General features: G+C 38.2%; 1 pseudogene; it reads right to left on the bottom strand.

Moving 5' to 3' along the window:
* The window catches only part of LOC127429624 (cytoplasmic dynein 2 heavy chain 1-like), a 94,923-nt pseudogene that overhangs the window by 32,848 nt on the left and 41,896 nt on the right, over positions 1 to 20,179 (bottom strand).

The raw sequence follows: 20,179 nt of genomic DNA, 5'->3' as shown, positions 1-20,179 counted from the left end.
ATATTTTATCATCTATTTCTGGACTTCGAAGATATAACATTAGATTATTCAGCCAAGCAAGCTCACAGACAAGTAAAAATTGCTATTTTTTTAGACATCTGCCTAAGGTAAAAGCAGATATAATGCTTTAAGCTATTTGGGGCTTACAGCAGCAATAATCGGTGCATAAAAGGGACGTATGTATTTGATTACTTACAGAAATCATATTGCATTTTGTGACTCTTTTGAAAATCTTTCAAACTGTGGTATTAGGGCAACACTCACAGTCACATTCCTGGGAATGAGAGCTTTCATTTGATATATGACTTGTCCATTTAAATGCCATGTGAAAGACTTTTATATTCATATTAATATTTCTACCCTATTACCAATAGGGGCGCAAATGTTTTCAGGTTTTTAGTGATGGTATTCTCTCAAAAGTTCCGATTCTAGGGGGCCTGGGGTAGCTCAGTGGTAAAATACGCTGGCTACCACCCCTGCTAGTTCGCTAGTTTGAATCCCAGGGCGTGCTGAGTGACTCCAGCCAGGTCTCCTAAGCAACCAAATTGGCCCGGTTGCTAGGGAGGGTAGAGTCACATGGGGTAACCTCCTTGTGGTCACTATAATGTAGTTTGTTCTCGGTGGGGCACATGGTGAATTGAGCGTGGTTGCCGTGGTGGATGGCATGAAGCCTCCACACGTGCTATGTCTCCGTGGCAACGCGCTCAACAAGCCACGTGATAAGATGCACGGGTTGAATGTCTCAGATGCGGAGGCAACTGGGATTCGTCCTCCACCACCCGGACTGAGGTGAATCACTATGCGACCACGAGGACTTAGAGCACATCGGGAATTGGGCATTCCAAATTGGGAGAAAAAAGGGAAAAATCCCCCCCCAAAAAAAAAGAAAAAAAAAAAAAGTTCAGATTCTAAGCTTTCAAACAATACCTCATATGCCTGACCTATGTAAATGGGGACTTTAAAGTTTAAGTGAAAACTTTTTTCACGATATAGCCTGTGGAAATGCTGGCATTATAACAATTATTTTATTGTATTGACAGTCTCAGTAAATAAAAACAGAAATAAAAATAAATTGCCATATAATTTCATATACAGTATTATAGAAAAAAAGGGTTGTAATTCACATTGTTTTATTGCACACTCTTACAAATGTATTTACATAGCGCTTTTCACAATAAATATAAATATTTAAAATCAATTATTATTTTATTATATTATTTTAATTGAATTGAAAATGTTTATATATATATATATATATATATATATATATATATATATATATATATATATATATATATATATATATATATAAAAATTTAATTATTATTTATTTATTTATTTATTTATTTATTTATTTATTTATTTTGCTTTAGTACAAATATAAAAGGCAATTATTTAATCGAGTAAATAAGAAGTCTTTATTATATCATGTTTACTACTTTTCTCAGACAGGAGGTCCCTCGCCAAGGGATCATCAAATTTGGGGGTCCTTGGCATTACAAAGTTCCTGAATTTCAGAACTTCGTACGAAATGTAAATGATAACTTTTTTCTCTGTCTCCACATCCAATACTGAAACAAAAAGCACATTATTATCTCACATTAACAGAATTCTGAATGAAGTTTGATCTCTGCATTAGCTTTTACAAGATCGTCATATTAAACTCGCCATCTAACCATGCTTTGCTTTAAACTTACTAATATCAACATGTTTGTGTGAGATTTAAGAATAGAGTTTCAATATAGAAAGGTCCTCACTTATATAGCTTAAGATGTATGTGTCCGTGAGTTGCAAAGCAAAAAAGATGAACGTTGTGTTTTTTCAGGCTTTAATTGAGTCTCATTACAAGCGGCCCGAAAGAGCATCAATCAGCACTAATTGTGTGTTTGTGTGTGTGTGTGTGTGTGTGTGTGTGTGTGGTTACAAACTCAGCTTATTTGAAAGTAATAATAAGCTGATGACTAAACCTAAATCAATAGCCTTGTATTGACTGTACAAACACACACAGCTCTGAATCAGGTATATTTATAATATATGTGAAGGTTAAGTTTCACTCTGAAGATCGTAATTAAAGCTTGAAAGAGAAAAGCTCGACACAAACTGATGACAAAGAGTGAGATGCAGCCTTCAGATATATTATACCGAGCTGTGTGTGTGTGTTCTGTACTAAAGGCATATTTTATCTAGCTATGTTTAAAATAGTATACTACCATCCTACTCATATGATTTGTGCAGGCAGTAATGCCTGAACTATCCACACCTGAGAGAGAGGCAGACAGATAGAGACACTTGGTTGAATCTAAGCAGCTGGTTCTAATATGTTCTGATCGGTGTGTGCTGTTGATTGACAGCTGACCTGCTGAAAGAGAGAGATCTTCTTGGCAATGGAAAGAGGGATTTCCTGTTTGCAGCAGGAACTGTGTGAGAATGTGAGCCAGAGGTCTTCCTCATTCAGACACTGAGACTGATATAACCCTGGAAATGTGCTCTGGAGAGAGATGAGGATTATGTATTAATCAGGATATCGGTAGTCGAGTCTCGGCCTCAAGATGGCAAACCCACAGACCATTTATGAACCGTCTGAAACTGCAAGCTGCAATCTGATTGGCTGACTTAATGTAATATCCAGGTGTCTGAGTGCAAAGGTTTATATCAGTTTGCTGGAAGTGTTTATTGACTGTGACTTACAAAAACATGAAGGTGGTACATCAAGCTACAAGTTTACTGAATTATTATTATGGAATTTACATACAGTCAGGGGGCATGATTAATTATGTTCATTTTTTAACATTTTATTTGTATAGATTTAATTGCACCAAATTAATGCGCTAAATTGACAGTCTTAGTAAAAAACTAAAACTGGGGTCGGTCTCCTTTTTAAGTGAGCGGCTCTAGGTCACAATAAGCTTTAATGTGGACCACACGTCATGCTGTTGGTCAAAAGTCCTACTCTGCATCACTACCATGAGCAAGGCCACAGCCGTCAGTCTCTCCTGATCAATCCAAGATGGAAACTGCTATCGCAAAGACTTCTGGGAGTCTTGAAGAAAAACAGAGAGAATTTATACAACTGAAGGAGAGGTGTCTATAATTATTGAGAGAAAGAGAGCTTGAGAGCGATTCTGAACCATGTCTCCAACTATCAGCCTAGTGAAAACATCCCATTCCTAAATTAAACACAGTCGATCAGACCACCACAAACACACAGCAGAGTTTAAGTTTTATTGTGATGATAAATAACACAACATTTGTCTTGTCAAAGCAGCTGCAGTTGAGCTGTAGACAACCCAAAATAAAAATGTCATCATTCAGGATTCGTCAGTCCGAGTTTATGAACACAAGCGAGAAAGAGATTTTTCATGCATTTATGTGCATTCATCAAAGACAGGAGAAAAAGAGGTGTGTGTGTGTGTGTGTGTGTGTGTGTGTGTGTGTCTGTGTGTGTGTGTGTCTGTGTCTGTGTCTGTGTGTGTCTGTGTCTGTGTCTGTGTGTGTCTGTGTCTGTGTGTGTGTGTCTGTGTCTGTGTGTGTCTGTGTCTGTGTCTCTGTGTGTGTGTGTGTGTGTGTGTGTGTGTGTGTCTCACATTCTCCTGGAACAGTTCTGGGTTCATTCCCTTCACAAAGTGCAGAGAAAACATCAATCGATCAGCCTGTAATCAGACACACAGATCTGTCACCTTATTAAACATCCTGACTGAGAGATCATTTTAGATGAGAATGTGAGTGGAGCCATCTGCGTGTGAGCATTGGCTTTTTGGGTAAAATGATGGATCTTCAAATTGAAAAACACAAATCCCTCTTTTAATTCATATCAGAGCCATTCATACGGGGATGTGTATCAAGTATTGTCAAAGGGCTGAAATATATCTACATGTTGTTTTCTGTCTATATCAGCCAACACTATGTTTGTGTTACGGTAGCTCAACTGGTAGAGCAAAGTGCTAGCGATGCCAAGGTAATGGGTTCAATTCCCAGGAAATTCTAGACAGATATAAAGGGTCGGATTGGCCATCGGGAAAGATGGGACTTTTCCCAGTGGGCCGATATCAGTCCCTTGCATATTATGAAATAAAAGCCAATTAAATGAATAAATCTTCTTTAAAATATCATAGTATTATTGCACAAAATATTTAATATATCCCAAACTATTATTGCTATTAGCCTATATACCATCCAGCTCTTGCATAAAGTTAAGCACCCAAGAGAAAGTCCTGAGAGTAAATTAGTTTGTGTGTCATGTATTATAACAATTGCAATAAATTGGCAATTACATCAATCAGTGTATCTTTACCTACAAATCGGTCAATTCTATTAATGCTCAAGATAATCTAGAAATCCATTTATCAATAATAACAACAACAATAATAACAGTAAATTAACTGTCAATAAACTGCTGGGATTTTATTCATTTTTAACTCTTGTAGCCTCAATGTCTGTGCCCGTCATAGTAAGGAAAGACTTTATATATATATATATATATATATATATATATATACATTCTATAAGTTCAATAAATCAATTTGAAAAACTATCCAATTTATTAATTGGTTATCAGCCTTTTACACCACCTTAGTTATCGGCAAAATCCACTATCAATCAACCTCTAGTTTCCACCCCTTTTGACCAGTGAATTTCCATGACTTTTCCAATTGTTCATGAATATTGAATAAGAGTTTGTAGAAATCATTGTGTAGAGATTACTCTTACAAAGAGCAATTTATAGCTAATAAAATATTCTAGAGTTGTGCATAACTTAAAAAGCTTATATTCAATCTGGAAATTTCAGTAGCATTAGTAAATGCATTAGGTATCATGAACTAACAATGAATAATATATTTGTACAATATTTATTAATCTGAATGTAATTAAAAAATATATAATTGCTCACTGTTACTTAATGTTAGTTCATAATGTATTAACTAATGTTAGCACATATAACTTATAATTTAAAAAAGTATTAGTATGTGTTGCAATTAACGTTAATAAAGTTTAATAAGTGCTGTAAAATTATTATTCATTGTTCGTGCATGTTAACTAATGTCGTTAACTAATGCTAACAAATGGAACTTTATTTTAAAGAGTAACCGAAATGACTTTTACATGATTTTTAAAGATTGTTTTCAAAGGGGGTCTGGGTAGCTCAGCGAGTATTGATACTGACTATCACCCCTGGAGTCGCGAGTTCAAATCCAGGGTGTGCTGAGTGACTCCAGCCAGGTCTCCTAAGCAACCAAATTGGCCCAGTTGCTAGGGAGGGTAGAGTCACATGGGGTAACCTCCTCGTGGTCACGATTAGTGGTTCTTGCTCTCAATGGGGCGTGTGGTAAGTTGTGCATGGATCGCGGAGAGTAGCATGAGCCTCCACATGCTGTGAGTCTCCGCGGTGTCATGCACAACGAGTCAAGTGATCAGATACACAGATTGACGGTCTCAGAAGCGGAGGCAACTGAGACTTGTCCTCCGACCCCTGGATTGAGGTGAGTAACTGCGCCACCACAAGGACCTACTAAGTAGTGGAAATTGGGCATTCCAAATTGGGAGAAAAGGGGATAAAAAATTATTATTTTTTTAAAAGATTGTCTTCATTTCCATTTTCATTTCATTTCCAACCACAATTAAAAATGTCCCTGATATTTCCAGGTTTTTCAAGACCATGGGAACACTGCTGATAAAATGTATACAATGAATGCATATAAGCCGCTTTGGATAAGACGTGCGGCAATTGCATAAGTGTAAAACGAAACATATATACAGTATATTACCTTGATGAGTGAACGGCAAATATATTCATACTCCATGCTCTAAAGACTGGTCTCCAATGTGACGATTCTCACATCTGTAATCTCGTTTTTCTGCACCACAAGCACACGAATATTTTTACACCCTGATTTTTCACTGATTGTGGAGTCGATTATTGTGTTCTAAAGAGAACAAGAAAACTTGTCATCTTGTGTTTGATGTGTATGTGTTTCAGTGTCACCTGTTTAGTCTGCAGCGCTCTGTGGAAGAGACGCAGGAACGACACCAAACTGAATCTGTACATGTTATTAATCTTGGACAGATCCAAGCTAAGGGCAGGTACTCATCCCTCGCTTAGAGAGAGAGAGAGATTGATGTTACGCTGCTGCCCTCTGCAGTGTGATTCACTCAGTCACTAATTTCACTGTGATTTTTGAGCTTAAAAAAATCGTTTCACCATCCACATGCATTTTAAGCACCTACTGAGCTGAGATATTTTTCTATTTTTCTTCAAATGTGTTCTGGTGAAGAAAGAAAGTCATACACACCTGAGATATCATGAGGGTGAGTAAATAATGAGAGAATTTTCATTTTTGGCTGAACTAACCATTTAATGCCATTTAAACCCTGGGATGGGACGCTTTTAAGGTTAGTTAAGCAACGTTTCACACCAGTCATTTTGAAAGGAGGATAGCACCTCTTTAAGCACTGGGTTATTAAGTCTTGCTCCAAAGATATACAGTTTGAAACAAAGCTGTGCTAAAATGCTACACAAATTGTTTAGCAACAGACAGTCAATTAAAACCGCCTCAATGCTCGCCTCATTAAATATTAATGAGCTTTGTACAGTTGTATAAGGGTGTTTCTTCAACTGCGGCACTTTCAGCACCGTGGACTTCTAGAAAGTAAAGTCTCATTAAGACATTTTCCACACGCTCACTATTTTTATTTTATTTTAATTATTTGTCTACTAACAGTGTCCAACAGTGTCTGTACATGCATCACAGGTCATGACAATTTCCCACACAGTGTCATTTCCAGCACAGAATTCTATCAAACACAATACAGAATTTGAGATGTGCTGGAAATGACACTGATGGAAATGTTTTAGATAAAATGGCCAACTCATTTGTCTTTCTAAGGCTAATTTCATAGATTTGAGTATCCTTAATACACAAACGATGAAATATTTTCTCACTTTTTGAACTGGAAAAATTACAGCTTGATTGGAAATGACGGCCAATAAAATATTCTGCTCACAAGTAACATTTCCCATGATTTGTCTTTATTCTGTCTCGTGTTTCATCTCAAGCATTTGCTACACTGTTTACAGGGTTCACACAAGGTCCTTGAAGTGCTTAAAGTGCCTGAATTTAGCTTTTAGAAATGTAAGTATTGGAAAATCACCTTGTTTTTGTTGAAAAGTGCTTGAGATTAAAACGGACCATTTCTTCCGTGTAGTGTGTGTCCATCAAAGATGAGATCCCGCTCTACACTTTCATTGAATAATGTGTCTTTTAACATCCTTTCTGTTCTTTACAGTCAGATAAAAAAGTAAAAAGAAATATTAATTTTAATCACAAATATCACGGATGCGCTAAAATAACGAGACATTAATAAATGAACAGAAACACGTTAAACTCTTAAAGTGACAGTACCATTATAGAGCTTGTTAGACAAATGAATATAAACACAATGTTGTTACTTGTAAATTGTACACATTATTTCAACCATTGACAGCTCATACCATTTTTATATATACAATTTCAAGAAATCATATTCATTGATAGAAAGTAGAATTTTTGTATTTTTAAAAAGTTATAATGTGATTATAGTAATCAAGAAAAACAAATAAATATACATTTTTCACATACTTTTTCCAGACATGTTCTGTTCGGATGTATTGCTTGTTCTGCTTGTTCAGTCTGAATGTTGCCCACTATTTTTGAAGGTTTATTTGTTTGTGATCTTTTCTCATAGTGAAAGGTATACGAAAAACTCTTATTTAAACTTTGAGCATTTAAATTGTGTATTAAAGAACTTTATTTTGATGAGAAATTATGATGTGCATTTTGCGCAAAATTTGTTCAAAGAAATAAACACAAATTTGCCAAACTTTGTTATTTAAATGTTATCATATCGAATCAATATAGAATTGTAAACCACATGTAATTTAGTATATAGAACCAAATCACGAGATAAACATATCGTCCCATCACTAGAAATTATTTATGTTAATTACACTGTTTCTTTAGATGGTCATAGTGTTAAACATGTAATAATTTGTATTTATATAATGAATTTTCAGAAATGAGGAAGAGGTATTACCATTACAATTATTTTAACAGAAGGACAAGCGGTTATTAAAACGCATCTCTTGCTCAATGTACGTTGTATTAGTGTGATGTTATAAACCTTGTGAATATGCAAATAAGAACGATAACTCAGGGTTTACAAATGCATCTGTGTCAAATATAGAACAAGATAACCCAGAGTTAAGAATGACAGTGGGTTAACAGGTGTATAAAGCCAGTGTCACCTGATCGAGTGATGTCTACACTCAGTGAGATTCAGCCAGTGATTGGTGGATCAGAGCGCTGCTCGCTTTAGTCTGATTTAGAGACTCATTCAACACCTTATTCTCCAGGATATTCCTTGAGCTGTGGCCAGAGTCTACAGACTCACATACACATTTCAGAGAAGTTTCAGTTGTATGTGTCACTGAACGCACAACATCTTTTTCCAACTCTAGAAGTCTTGTGTAAAAGCAAAGCATAGTGGGATTGTACACTGAGCTGTGACTCCTCCAGTTGAGCGAGCTGGATCTTCTTTTCCTCTTCTTGTTGAAGAAGTTTGGTTTTTTCACTCTCCAGCTCTGGTTTCTCCTGCTGGATGGTCAATGTTGACAACTAAATATGCACACACATGGAAAGTCAAGGGGTTAATAGGAAAGATATGCAAGACATTTGGCCAATATGAGATTATCAGCATCGCCCGCTAACTGTGACAATTTTATCGAAGTAACTATTGTGCACAATAGCATTATATTATGATAATGTAAATATTCATTTTATCTTAGCAATTTTGTGTTTTATATTGCAATCACTATTCTGTATAATATAGTGAATCAGCAGGCCCAAACGGAATTCTCAGACCTTTTTTTATTTATTTATTATTTATTTATTTATTTTTATTATTAATTGTATCCCCTTTTCTCCCCAATTTGGAATGCTCAATTCCCACTACTTACTAGGTCCTCGTGGTGGCGCAGTTACTCACTTCAATCCGGGTGGTGGAGGACAAGTCTCAGTTGCCTCGGCTTCTGAGACCGTCAATCCGTGCATCTTATCATGTGACTCGTTGTGCATGACACCGCGGAGACTCACAGCATGTGGAGGCTCATGCTACTCTCCACGATCCACGCACAACTTACCACACGCCCATTGAGAGCGAGAACCACTAATCGCGACCACGAGGAGGTTACCCCATGTGACTGTACCCTCCCTAGCAACCGGGCAAATTTGGTTGCTTAGGAGACCTGGCTGGAGTCACTCAGCACGCTCTGGATTCGAACTCACGACTCCAGGGGTTGTAGTCAGCGTCAATACTCGCTGAGCTACCCAGGCCCCCTCTCAAACGTTTTTCAAATTGTGTGGAATGGATTTAAACATGGTAAAATGTGTTAAACAGAGCTGAGAGAATAAAGTATTGCCAAATAAAAAAAAAAAGAACATGCAAGGGGCAGGAGATGAATAGAACTTGAATGAGGGGCATTCAAGTCCTTGGGAATCTGCAGATCCTTTTGTGTGTTCAGATTTTGTGGAGGCCTGTATATCGGCATTATTTTGGCAATATCAGCCACTCTTCTCTCTTAATATCAGTATGGGCATCAAAAAACTCAAACCAGCCCGTCTGGCACCAGTAATCATGCCACGGTCCAAATCACTGAGATCACATTTTTCCCCATTCTGATGGTTGATGTGAACATTAACTGAAGCTCCTGACCCGTATCTGCATGATTTTTATGCACTGCACTGCTGCCACATGATTGGCTGATTAGATAATCACATGGATGTTTGTTGGTGCCAGATGGGCTGGTTTGAGTATTTCTGGGATTTTCACACACAACAGTCTCTAAAATTTACTCCGAATGGTGCCAAAAACAAAAAAACATCCAGTGAGCGGCAGTTCTGTGGATGGAAACACCTTGTTGATGAGAGAGGTCAACAGAGAATGGACCAGACTAGTTTGAACTGACAAAGTCTACAGTAACTCAGTTTTATTAATTTAGTTAAAAATTACATAATGTATTTTGCTGGAATTTTGTTATGAAATTGGAGGTTGTATCTTAAAAATAGTCTAAAATATTTTTGGAGTGTATTGATGTAAATGTTTGATTTAAATATATGCTATACAGGGAGTAAACTATCATAAATGATATATTTTATTTCTTGTGAGCTGGCCAGCAATACGTTTTTCGGTCATTGAACAGGTGTCCAGGAATTTAAAGGGCCGAGGTGGCAACCCTAGAGGTAGACGATATATGGGTTTTATCTATGGCGATAGTTTCTCTATGGCCCGCGCTGGAGGATTCTACAGTAAAACACAAGCATCTAGAAGTGAAATAAATACAGTCATTGAGACACCTCGTGGGGATTTGCTGTATCTAAATCTTTCATCATTGGCAATTCATTCATATTCATCCACACACAAGGAAAATCTGAGGGGGCATGCCTGGAAATGACCATTTTTGAATTCTTTCTAGGTTCTGAAAACAGACGTTATAAATTAATGCAGCACTGTGTGCCAGATTAATGTGGAAATCCTTCTTATATGGGAGTGGGGTTTGCAGGGGTTGCGATGCAGAAGCCTGAATGCACACAAACACACACATTAATTTCCTTCTCTCTCTTTCTCTCTTCATCCAACCACAAAAAAAAAAAAAAAAAAAAAAAAAAACTTATCTACCTACCCCTGGCACCCCATACACTCAACCATATCTCACACAACACACACACACACACATATGGAGCATATGGAGCATATGCTTCAGAGATGCCTGCAGGTCTTATATCGTACACACAGCTGGGACATGAGGTTAACACACTGCAGGCGAGGATTTGTGTGTGTGTGTGTGCGCATGTGTGCGCGTGTGTAGAGGAGCATCTAATGCATCTTTAAACGTGTGGCATGACAAGTGTCAATATATTTTTCTGTCCTCACTGAAAGTGAAATGATTGTGAAGTGATAGAATCACAGCCAATCAGAACACATCTAATGTTTAACACGTGAAGATTTTGAACCAGTTTCACACGAGACAAAAGTTATATTTTCAATAGAAAGGATAATGAAACTTATTTTTAGGGCCATTAAGATTTTATGCATTGTAATATTATTTGTATGACAATAAAGCACATTTTCCCCCAAACTCTCTACTGTGATGCAAGAAATCTCATTTTAATCAGTGTACTTTTTATTAGGGCTGATGTTAAATCAGTGCAATTAATTATATAAATAAGAATGCGTTAATAAATTCATGCAAATAATGATATCCCCAGACCGTAATAAAAATATTTCTACAATCAGAGCAATTTTCAGCAGGGGGCAGTAAGCGAAACTCAAGCAGCTGTACAGACAACAAACCACACTCAAGCTTTCTTGACACTAGCGACAGCACAAGATGAGCATGCATTCTTGCATTCAAACACAGCTGGATGTAGTGCAATTCAAAATACGAACTACCCTGTGCAATGAGATCCCTCCTGCAGCAGCGGGTACAGAAGGGGTTCCACGCCGTCCATCTCCTGAACGATCATAATTTTACAGAAGCGCACGGCTAACTCCAAAACTGTGATGTAATTAGCATCATGAGACACAGAACCAATCAGATCATGTCCCATAACAATGTGACAAACAAACATGTTTCATTTCAGCAGGTTCTGAGCTTGAGAATGTATGTTCAGAAGAGCATGCAAATATTTTTTGCATATAGTATGAACAGTATATTACATTTTTAACATCTCTGTCTTGACTCATTATTTGATCAGACTGCCAAAAGTTAAGACAACTATTTATTTTTATGACAACTGGATGACACAGAGACCAAATGCAAAGATTATGAGATCATGTGACATCAGTGTAGCATTCTGCAATTTAAAACTTTCACTTTTAAAACATATTAGGCAGTATACATTATTTACTGTGCAGTATGCTAGTATGCATCGAAACATAGCCTGTGTGAATGTGACTATGAGTGAGTGAGTGTTCTGTTGGTTTTATGACCTCCAGACGGTGTGTTTAAGGTGAGTTTGCAACCTCTCTGTCGCACGAGAGGACAGATCAATCAAGAACGGACAAGGAGCACTCTAGAGAGAAAAGAAAAAATTGACATTCAAGATGCTTTTAACTTTCAAATGCAACAGAAGTAATGCATGGCGGGACTAGATTGTGGATCACTTGCTGTGAATGTTTTTCCCGCCCATGTGGCCTTTTGTCAGCAGAAAGTCGTTTCTGAAGTTATTACATTTTGCTAAAAGATTAGATTTAGAATAATGTGCACTGATGAATCTACAGCAGCACAGTACAACCAGGGACATTTATTAATAAAGTAAATAGGGGTCAATTTGGACTTGACTTTAAAGGGATAGTTCACCCAAAAATGAAAATTCTCTCATCATTTACTCACCCGCATGCCATCCCAGATGTGTATTACTTTCTTTCTTCTGCAGAACACAAATTAAGATTTATAGAAGAATATTTCAGCAAATGAATGGTGACCAGAACTTTGAAGCTCCAAAAAGCACATAAAGGCAGCTTAAAAGTAATCCATTCGACTCCAGTGGTTTAATCCATGTCTTCTGAAGAGATATGATAGGTGTGGTTGAGAAACTTCATCTTCTGTTCTTTGCTGATTTGCATTATTCATGCATATCGCCACCTACTGGGCTGTTGTGTAAATATGATTTATTTATTCTTTTCCTTTGTTCTATCCCTCCCTGCACAGTAGGAGGCGAAATGCATGAAGAATGTGAAATGACGAAAAACAGATGAAGTACTTGGTCCTCTCATGAACGTGCATAGGACGGTTGGTGAAAGTGGAAATTTATAGTAAAAAAGGACTTGAATATTGATCTGTTTCTCACCCACACTTATCATATCACTTCTGATGACATGGATTAAACCACTGGAGTCATATGGATTACTTTTATGCTGCCTTTATGTGCTTTCTGGAGCTTCAAAGTTCTGGTCACCATTCACTAGCATTGTATGGACCAACAGAGCTGAAATATTCTTCTAAAAATCTTCTTTTGTGTTCTTTCAGAATTTTAAATTTTGTTCTGTCTTTTCCTCTGAACCGAACATCACTCTTTCTCTATAGCAACACCATGCATGATCACCATAAAAACCAGAGTCCAAAAGAAAACTAATTATAACACTCACACACACACACACACACACACACACACACACACACACACATATATACGACTGCAGTTAAAATGATTCAACCCCTCACTCAACCACTCTACAATGGCACTTATTAAAGTTTTAAAATTGAATTTTTTCTATGCAAAAAATGCAATTAAAAATAAGCTGTCTCAAAAGCTAATAGAGGAGAATATTTCATTACACAAGAAAGGTCATGGCTAAAAGTACATTTCCAAGGCACATCAGACAATGTTGGCAGCACCATTCATACATATTTTAAATATGGTACAACAGCAACCTTCTTGGGGTGTGGAAGAAAGCAAAACTTCACCAAGGGAAATGTTGACTTGAATATTCAAGAAGTAATTAGGAAAGATCCGTGGAGTCCTGGAAGAAGGTTTTATAGATGTATGACACTAAACTGAAAATGAGTTTTAGACCCATGGGTCAGCAGTACGTCTGGAGTAAGATGACAAGATGATGACAAGAACGACACCATAACAGGACTGGCAAAACACCCCCATAACAGGACTGACCCACCTCCATGCTTGATTCCCACAATCAAGCATGGAGGTGGGTCAGTCCTGTTATGGGGGTGTTTTGCGGCTATCCTGACTATGTGACTGACACCATGGATTCTTTCAGGTATCAGGCCATTTTGGCATGAAAAATGTGATGCCTTCAGTGTGTAAATTGAAGCTCGGTGATCACTGGACTTTCCAGCAAGACAATAACACCAAGAATACATCAAAGTTGTCTAAAATCTGGTTCAGGGATAGGTCGTGGAATGTCCTTAAATGGCTCTTTCAGTCCATCATTAAAATCCCATTGCAAATCTTTGTTGGGATTTCAAGGAGGCAGCACAGAAACCAAAGAATGTCAATGAGCAGGAAGCTTTTGCTCATGAGAAATGTGTAACAATTTTAATAGAGAGGTGTCCGAAGCCTGAGAACACTTACCTTTTATTTGATGTTATTAAGGGTAAAGGATGCTCCACAAATGATTGACTTTGGGGGTTGAATATTTTTAACATGACAATTGTGGAGAGAATAAGTTATTTTTTATTTTAAAATTTGGGTAAACTGTGTGTGTGTGTGTGTGTGTGTGTGTGTGTGAGTGAGAGAGAGAGAGAGAGAGAGAGAGAGAGAGAGAGAGAGAGGATATAATGCATTCTTTGTATTTGTCTCATAGAATTTGAGGACAAACTGCTGAAAAATATCCCTCAAAATAAGCAAAATTAGACGAAAACTTAGTGAGACAAAAAAATGTCTTTATTCAAATTCCAAAGATGGCAACTGCTTTAATGTGAGGCCCACTCACACCAAGTGCAAAAGTACACTGTGATCAGATGTTTGCATGAACCAATGCATCTCTATGCACACCTTCATCTTCAATGATGGCAGAAATTTGCCCTGAAATGAAGCACATTTTCATTAAAAAAATTTTATTATGTCAACTTTTATTTTTTGCTAGCCAAAATAAACTCACAGAATAAGATATAAGCTCCATTCCACTTCAGGAGCAACAAAACATGTCCATTTTACAACAAACTGTATTTTAGCGATGGGTTTCGTATTGCGTTGTAGCACGTGAATGACCAGAGCATGATTTGTTTCGTTCAGCTATGCCAACTTCATCGCATCGCTCTTGGTGTGAACAGGCCTTAGGTTTGGGATAGGAATGATTTAGGATTAGACAAAAGTATAATCCAGTATGAGAAGTCACCTAGCTATAAGAAATGTGACTATGTATATGAACTTCCCAGTGATCGTAATTCATTAATCTAATGACAGCATGAGGAACAAATATGTGAGTGAGTTAGTGAGCGAACACTGGGCATTATGGATAAGACAGATGAACAGAGCAGTGTGTATGTGTGAGTGTGTTACCTGTAAAATAACAAGGGCATTCTCCATTGACAGGTTGTCAGACGGCAAACCTTCACTCTTCCAGATCAGCTGTTCACTCTCAGAACACAGGAAGTGACGCAGATCAAACTCTGCCAATAAGAGAACAGAACCGTTCAAGCCTCAGCCAATCAGAGGACAAAACTGTTAAGCCGCAGCCCATTTAGGAGGAGTTATGGAGTTAAAATAGTGCAAAATGTACTCATTCAGTCATACAGTAAGTTATGTGTAAAAAGTCAGTTCACTGATTGGTTGATGTTTTCATGTCCATCTGATTGGTTGGATGCCTGTGTGGTTTTTTCTCCATTTTTGCACATAACAAGAATGCCAATCTGTGGGACACTTGCAACAGAAGTCAACGCCGCCAATCCGTAAATGTTAAAATACTCACTGTTTCAAAAGTATAGCCACAAGATGTAAACAAAATGTGCGTTAACATGATTTTAGTGTGATAAAATCGCTTACTAACCTTTTCTGTGTAACGTTATAGCCAATTTTACAACTTTGTTGCCATGACGACGTAACGCAGTTAGCCCTGTAATCCCACAAATATGACTTTAAACAACTTTACAGCTCAAATGATACACAAGAATTAACGTTAGTGCTTTTATAAAATGTTAAGCTTCACATTTCTGCCATTGAACCCTCCAAAAATTGGCCCCCATTCACTTCCATTGTAACCACGATTTTTGCTACTTTTTTTTTTTTTTAAGAAAACGAGGGACGAGTCAATTTATTTATTTATTTATTTATTTGGGTAATCAACATTATCAACAGCTTTTTTTGTATTGAACCCGGAATATTCCTTTAAAGAAGGATTTGTATATGTGACAAATTATATTTCATACATTTGATTCTGTAAAAAAGATTGTGAACACTTTTGAAACTAATTGAACTCCATAAAGAGTGTTTTTCGAAACGTAAGTATGTGTGTTACTCTGTAGTCTTGGATTGTTCATCCAGTTGACTAGACTGATGCGGCGCTGATCTTCAGGAGCTGACAGCAGGTACGTGATGAACGCAGCAGACAGCTGAGCTCTCTTGGGAAGAGTGTCCAACTCCTCACTGATTTCATCCACCTACACACACACACACACACACACACACACACACACACAAATTACAAACTTACCTAATAACAGCTGCGGAGGTAGTAGTGCATGTATAAATCAATTACATTAAATAATACACACAATTACACCCCAATACACACACAAGCATCAGTGTACTTTCTCTCTTTCACACACACTCAGGGGTGTGCCCTGTGCATTCCAGCATGTGTGTTCTCCGTCAGGTTGTTGCAGTAGTTTCTCAGCTGCACTGATGGTCTCTTGCGCTCTGCTCACCTCTGACTCCAGCTTAGCTGCTTCAGTCATACTACACTGACACCTGAGTACCAGAGACAAATTCACAAACACACACACACACACACACACACATAATCTAAACAGAGAAAGAGAGAGAGTATATCTCTCAAACTGAGTTCAGATCCTTTTCAAGCCTGTTCTTGCGGTTCTCTATCTTCCGCAGGTTTCTAGAAAGACAATAGAGTTTTAGTAGATGTTCTCAGTGGTAAAACAATATGCATCTGTTATATATGTATCTGTTTGTACAACCAATGGAATGGAAATGGAAAATGGAATGGAAAATTTAATACTGCAATACTGTTTGGTGATGCTATACAATGCAACAGTGCCCACCCATTTTTTCAGCTATCTTGGTTCCATAAGTATTTCTTCCCATTCATTTCTAAAGTGTAGAGGCAGTATAGGCACATCTAAAAAGAATGCAGGTGCACAGCTACAAGTTGAAGTTCATAAGAATGAGTTAAGACGCTGGCACACTGCTAAACGTTCCAGATTATTGACAACGTTTCGACCCAAAATGGGAAAAAATGACTATTGTGTTTTGACCTGACGAAGACCCATTTTGGGTCGAAACGTTGTCAATAATCTGGAGCGTGTCAACGTCTCAACTCATTCTTATTTCCCATTCATTTCTTCCATAGGCATTGTTCATGAAAGAGTTGTAAGTCATGAACCAAAGCAACCAGCTCCGAGGTGAAGCAAAACATTACAAACATCAAGCATTGTGAATGACGTAACAGAATAAAAATATTTAAAAAAATACATAAAACTTTTCACTTAAAGTTGTTGATTGTAAGTACAGAAACCGTGCAGTTTAATTTTATCGCAAAATGTTCTACACTCTCAAGTAGTTTGAGAGTGTAGCAACTCGACTGTGTCATTCACAGTGCATCATGGGAGTGGGCTGTCGCTGCAGAGCTCTTTTGGTGCACTTTGTTTGCTGCAGTTCTCTGATTGGTGGATCTTTCTCTGTAGGATCATGGGTGGTGTCGTTCTTCACCAGGAATTCTGCTATTAAACTCGATTTTTTGTTTTTTTAAGTTAAAATAATTGTAGTTATTATTAATAGCTTTGCATGAAAACAACAGAGGTGTAAGGTGTGCCCTCATTTAGGTAGATAAACGTGTGTGTGTGTGTGTGTGTGTGTGTGTGTGTGTGTGTGTGTGTGTGACTCCATCAGTCCTGCATGCTCTCTTTCCAGTGGTTGTATCATCTCCAGCACGTGTGAGTACTGAACGTTGGCTTTCGCCCATGCAGCCAGAGGAGCAGCAGCTGCACTTGCACGCTTGTCATTCTACAATGAGAATTGCAGAGAAAATGTGCTGTTATTAAATAATTACAATCCATAAAATCTTAATGGTCCAAAAAAACAATTAAAAAAAATGCAGTATGCAGAAAGCAACTTCTAAATTCTTGCTTTTGATTTTGATGTATGAAATAATGTAAAATGGAATTTCTTATCGCTGGGTTTAACAAGGTGGGGTGGATTCTGACCTTGGGGTCAAACGATGTCTAGTTTATGCAGCAGCTCCTCGATGCTCTGCTGGATATCGTGAGTGATGCTTCGTACGACAAACGTTGCAATGTCCTAACGAACTCCTCGCTTGTCTAAGTCACTTAAACAAGCCATTAACTCTTCAATTATGTGGTGGCGTAGGGCTAAAGCACAGAACTGGTAAGCAGAAGGTTGCCGGTTCGATCCTCACAGTCACCATCATTGTGTCCTTGAGTAAGGCACTCCAGGTTGCTCTGGGGGGATTGTCCATGTAATAAATGCACTGTAAATCGCTTTGGATAAAAGCGTCTGCCAAATGCATAAATGTAAATGTTAACATGCTTATTTTGTAATAAGTGTAATAAGCAATGTGACAGTTTAATTTCCCAGCAAGAGATAAACACCATAAATACAGCCAGAATTAATTTCGTTACGGCCGTTAAAATGTAACATAACCCATGAATATTGATTTTGCTTCCTCTCACAGTCTACTCCTGATACTGAACACACCACCGTTTCTCTCACTCTCTTTCTATGTTTCTCTCACCTCTTCATGCTTCCCCTAGAAGTGTCAAATATTCCCATGAGACTCAGCACTCCCTCCAGGATATCTCTGATGACGTCGGGCGGCATGCGCAGGGAGCGGATCTCAGAGAGGGACTCCGAATTAATGTTGCCAACCGCCTACTTTGCCTCATCGACTAGGGGCTGAGAGCAAACACACGTGTGTGGACAGACAGGTCCACACAATAAAATTGTTTATAAAAACGTGAGAGTGTGAAATTTCTTTTAACAAGACTTTACTTTCTAGAAATCCACAGGGAGTGCCTGAAGTTAAAAAACAACCTTATAGTAAAATTACAATAAATACACTATAAACAAAATAACAATAAATATTAATCAATTTATTAAGACAGGAGACAAATTGTTTAAAACAATTGTTTTTCATTGACACAAAGTGTTCGAAAGAACTGATTTGACAGAAATGGCTGTGTGTGTATGTGGTACTCAGTGGTGCAGATGCGTACGATAGAGGTGAAGCGCGATGTGAGTGAGTGTCACAATCTGTATGTTCTCACCCACTCCAAATTCTCATCATAGAAGCCCTGATACATCAAGACCTAAGAAAGACATTTATGAAGGTAAATTAGTACCTAAAAGACTTGCATGTGTTGAGTAAGATTTGTAAAGGGGTAACTCAAATTGCAAGCGTAAAAATAAATTGCATGCGCACAGAGCGTTTTTAAAGGTTTAAATCAAGTTGCAAGCGTACACTTTTGCTCTGTTTTTGTACACAAAATTCTACATGAGTTTTGACCTGTTGTAGGAAAGCGATGAGGTTGCTGGTGCCCCACTTGTCTGGTTTGGGCAGGCTGATGTCTTTTTTTTTCTTCTTTTTTCTTTAATCCCCTTTTCTCCCAATTTGGAATGCCCAATTCCCACTACTTAGTAGATCCTCCTGGTGGCGCGGTTACTCACCTCAATCCGGTTGGCGGAGGACAAGTCTCAGTTGCCTCCGCTTCTGAGACAGTCAATCCGTGCATCTTATCACGTGACTCGTTGTGCATGACACCGCGGAGACTCACAGCATGTGGAGGCTCATGCTACTCTCCACGATCCATGCACAACTTACCACATGCCCCATTGAGAGCGAGAACCACTAATCACGACCACGAGGAGGTTACCCCATGTGACTCTACCCTCCCTAGCAACTGGGCCAATTTGGTTGCTTAGGAGACCTGGCTGGAGTCACTCAGCACGCCCTGGATTCGAACTCGCGACTCCAGGGGTGGTAGTCAGTATCAATACTCGCTGAGCTACCCAGGCCCCAGGTTGATGTCTTTGAGGTAGAGCACCAGTCTCTCACAGTCTTTGGGTCGGTAGACGTGGCTTGTGTTCGAGCTGATCACCAAACATGTGTATGTTTCTGAAAGACATGACGAGACGACGTCTGAGCACTGCAGTGAACCACAGCGAACTGAGTGGAGCGAAACTGAGAGAACGCACAGCGCAGGAGCATACTGACACACACACACTACACACACCAAGATACAGTATAAAAATATTTTTGTGCTATCTGTGCATGTTTGTGTCTGGAAGTGTGCATCTGTTTTTCAGTGTTGGCGAACGATCTGGATTGAATCTTAAATTAAATTGACCACACTACACAGGATGTTGAATTGGAACGACAGGAAGAAGAATTTACCGAATTGCAATTCAGAGAACTCTTCAGAGGAACTGCA

The sequence above is a fragment of the Myxocyprinus asiaticus genome, chromosome 39 (genome assembly GCF_019703515.2).
Source record: "Myxocyprinus asiaticus isolate MX2 ecotype Aquarium Trade chromosome 39, UBuf_Myxa_2, whole genome shotgun sequence".
In the NCBI taxonomy this organism is placed as follows: domain Eukaryota; kingdom Metazoa; phylum Chordata; class Actinopteri; order Cypriniformes; family Catostomidae; genus Myxocyprinus; species Myxocyprinus asiaticus.
This window is presented reverse-complemented; position numbering and strand designations above follow the sequence as displayed.